We start from the raw sequence: 4,501 nt of genomic DNA on the forward strand, positions 1-4,501 counted from the left end.
CTGAGTAATGACTTGAGGTTTTGTGAGAAAAAAAAGAATTACTAAGTGCAAACAAGAAAAGCTTGCTTATGTACAGAAGGTGCATTTTATTATTCTGTGATGTAAAACTGATATAAATTAAAATTTAGATATACATTTAAATGAAAACAATTTCAAAATTGGAGATTTAATCTTAAATTTCAGAGTAGGCTTGCATTTTCTTATAAGAAAAAGAGAAGTGCAAAAGTGTGAGGCTGTAGGCTCCAGTGTCTTATTCAATCCAACCCTCCTGTGGGAATGAGTAATGTGTAAAGCTTCAGACCACTGATAATAATTATTCTCTAAATTAAAGATGAGCTTTAACCCATCCTCTTTGATGATTAAGAAAGCCAAATTTTCAAAGCTAATTAGTTTCTCAGTAAGGGTCATTGTTGTTTATTGTTCAGGCACTCTTAAGGTAATTAGAATGCCTGACCTAAATTAAGCACATTTTGCACATTTTATTAACAATGCACAGCAACAGGACCTCTTGGCCAAAATACATGCTGTGCCTCTGTCTTCTGAGATGGCCTACCAAGGAAGCAAATTTCACATCCAAGGATGCTTCCAGCATAAATATCTAGCTGCACGTTCTTGGTGGCTTGACTAGCAATGGTTGCACCATCCCGCTGCATGGGGAAAAGTGGCTTCTATGTTTTCCAAATCCTTTGTTGGTATTACATTGCTTCATGTGTTGTGAGGAACTGAGCACAGCAAAGGAGAGACAGGAAAGTACTCTGAACTACCTAAGGAAGCAGTAAGGACCGCTCTGCCCTTACTGATTGAGCTGTTGCATCATTTGCTGTTGCAGCAGTAGAAAATAGCTGATTTTTACAGAAAAAGAGTAGAAATCATAAATTATTGAATGATTCTTCCTATCAATAAAGATATACAAGATATACAGGTTCCAACCATTAGCATTTTAGAACTTTCTGAACCAAAGTTGGAACTGCTTTTAATATCCACGGTCTAATTATTCTGATATTTAGATTATGAGAAACAGTAAGCAGTCCTTCCCAGCTCATCTTCTCTGTATTGTTACCAATTGTTTAACCATACCCTTTCTTTTTCCTAAGCTCAAGAATCCTGCTCAACTTAGTCCTCATAACTACAGTCTTCTCTTGTTGCTTTTTTTTGTACATGTCATTACAGAGAATATAAAAAATTAAACATGAAGAAGTTTATGTTGTTTCTTTCAAAATAATTACTGCTGGTTTACTTCCCTTTGATTGACATTGGTCAATGAGCTCAAGATATTTGCAGAAAACTATCCCAAATATATTCTCACTGAGGTAGCAGCCAGGCTAGAGCCTGAAATTCTTTAATTAACTTTAGTTAATCTTTCCATTGTTACATTAATTTAAAATTTCAGCTATCAATTCCGCACCTATTCACTCAATATGGTAAAATTCTTGTGTAACTTTGGGTAGTTAGCCTTAGATACGGCTGTCATGAACATGAATTCTTCATTGTTCCTGTGTTACTATTAATCTCCTTCCCCACATCTTTATGAATAGATGGTCAGGTTCCAGCTGTCAACCTCCCCTACAACACAACTTCCATAATTCTTCTTTTCCCCATTTAAAACCGCCTATGATCACAGCAAAACCTCTCCTTCTATTGCAATTTTAATTGAGGATTTTTTTTTTTTGGTGATAGGCTTCATCAAATGTTTGGAATTTTCCTGCACTGACTGAATAGGTGAAACTTACCAATATGCTTATTGAGTCCAGCATTACACTATGGTTGATTTTTAAGATATAACTTCCCTCTACAAAAGCCACGCTAACTCTTCTCCAATATTTCATATGTATTCATGTGGTCATCAAGCCTACCATTTAATAATCCCATATGCCAAGTGGGCTCCAAGATAATCAAATTACATGTAAAATTTTTTCTTGTTAGATATTTTTTCCCCAAGACTGTCATGCATATCAATGCTATAAAAGCTTTACTTAAAACTGTTGGAGGATTCATTCTGCAATTATGTGACACTGTTGTGGAAATCTGTAGGGTCTCTGTGCCCAAAGCAGCATGACAAAAGAAATGCTTTTCCCCCTTACATTCTTATTGCTTGGCTCTAGACCAAAGAATGCACTCATGGGAACTTCAAATATAAGCATATCCATGCACGCCAATGGTCAAAAGCACGGCAAGGGAAGAAAGTTAATTCAGAGCTCCAGCCACGAGAGATTCCTCATGATCAAACAAAAGCCTTGAAATCTGTCTGTAAGCTCATGGATACATAGCATATAGGGCAGGGATTTACTGCAGTTACGCAACGTAACTCTTCCGATGGGCAGACCAGCCCATTTTCAAATTCCTCTCCGCTGTACAAATGCTTCCTGGTGATGAAGAAGGTGTGAATGACTCTAAAAAGTGCTGCGACGAAAAGGCATTTACTCACTCAGGTGGAATTTCCAAATGGATTTTTGAACAGCAGAGCAACTTTGATGCAACTGACACTAAGGAAGGCTTAAGATTTTCTGGGAGAACATCACGGTAGCACAGGAGTACACAAGAGACAAACCATGTTGTGTTAGATGCAATGGCCTATCCAGCCCAGTGTGCTTTCTCCAGCTGTGTCTGTAAGCCAACAACCAAGATAAGTAAGAACAAGGCTGCCAGCTGACACTTCCAACAGCCTTGGGCTGAGGGTACCATGATCCCATCTTGTTACTATTCCTGCCTAAATCTCTCCTTTGGGTATTTGCCCTGTCTCCCTGAGAACTCCTGCAGGCTTCTTGCAACCACAGCAGCAGCATTACTTTCAGTGTAGGGGTCCAGTGTGTTACTGCAAATACTGATCGGTACGTAGGAGGAGGAAAACACGAGTGGTACGAAGCCAGGCCAGACTTTTAAGATTGTTAATTAGGGCTTTGAAAGAGACAGTCTGGGTCAACCCACTCTAGGCATCTATTCTGACAGATGTGGGTTTGTCCCACACTGACACTAAATAAAGAATTAAAAAGCTTAAAAATGAAGTTTTTGCCACAAGGTTAGTAATATGGCTTATTAGGTTTGGATGGAAATTATTGCAGGTCCAGACAATTCATTCCTTTTCTATGTCCACAATTGCTTGAATGGAGCATAACGAATTAAAATAGTTAGAAATTAGGCCCTGTGCTTCCCACCAGGCTGCAAACCCCACTATGGCAAAGTGAAGGGTCTGGTGCAGCTGCAGGAGACTGCAGGGTCTTACCGTGTGCTTATATGAACACCTGAAGTGGGACATGCCAGGTGAAGGTAACTGACAGCTGGGGATGTGAGGTTGCTTCTTAAGACAAATTGGGCTTTACCAGTTATAACAAAAAAATAAAGCATTACTGCCCTTTTTCCTCTGGTCCCACTGAATGTGTGTGATGGAATTCAGTGCAATATTATTATGTTTATGGTGCAACCATCAGCAGAGCCAGCCTATAACACCAACATGCCATGGGGTTCTGCAGTACATAGTTGTGAATGTTATCACAGGTCATCATAGGTTACCACAGGTTATCGCAGTGGGCCCAGAATGCACTCGTGTGTAACCAATCCATTGGACACACACCTCTGTGGATTGCCCACATGACTAGAATGGGGGCATGGCCGTGTTTTTAGACATTCTAGCATTCTTATGCCCACACAAATGTGCACGTCCCACTACAACCGCCCGATGGTTTCACCTCTCCCTTTCTTGCCACCTACAGTCACTACTGGTGACCTCCAGCAGTGAATGTCTCACACTTTCAGATGCAACACGTCACTGATCACCCTCATTTGCGTGAAATTGTAAGAAAAAGATAGGACTTTTAGGGAATTTTTGCTTCTTACTTGTGCATTTCAATGTAAACATAAGTAAACAAATATTGGAATGTAGCTATCAATCTACTTGATCTTCTTTTTGAAGTGCTTTGTGCCTGGCTCATAAAAAAAGCTACAAATCGGTAATAATTGCTTCTGAAGCAGAGCGTAGAACAAGAGGTAGAAACATTACACCTTGCTTCAGGCTAAAAGGTCTTTGAGTGCAGGCTATTCCCATGGGAAGCCCACCTTCTGTGTGTGCAACCTGCGCCTCTGCGTTTGTTATTGTTACTTCGGCCTTGATTCACCTGAGCCACTCTGAAACCCAGGAGCCACAGGTGAGGACCCGCGGCTTCAATCGGACCAGCACAACCGTGCCGAGAGGAAGAAATTACGCTGAAAAGCCGAAACTTTGCTCACGGTCACCACCCGGCAGTGCCTGCGACATGGCGGCCGCGGACTGGAGCCGTCCCGCGGACGGGACCCGCCCGCGCGGAACCTACGCCCCGCGGGGCGCGGCCTGGCGGGGAGGGGAAAGGAAGGGAGAAGGAAAGGGAGAAGGGAAGGGAAGGGAGAAGGGAGGGGTGGGTGCCGCGCCCAGGAGCGGCACGCTGGGGCGGGGGGCAGAGCTTCCCCGGGCGCGGCCCCGCTCCGCTGTGCGCGCAGCCAGCGCCGCGGCGGGGCGGGTGGCGTGGGGAGG

This window comes from Neopelma chrysocephalum, unplaced genomic scaffold (genome assembly GCF_003984885.1).
Source record: "Neopelma chrysocephalum unplaced genomic scaffold, ASM398488v2 Primary Assembly neopelma1_22, whole genome shotgun sequence".
Classification (NCBI taxonomy): Eukaryota; Metazoa; Chordata; class Aves; order Passeriformes; family Pipridae; genus Neopelma; species Neopelma chrysocephalum.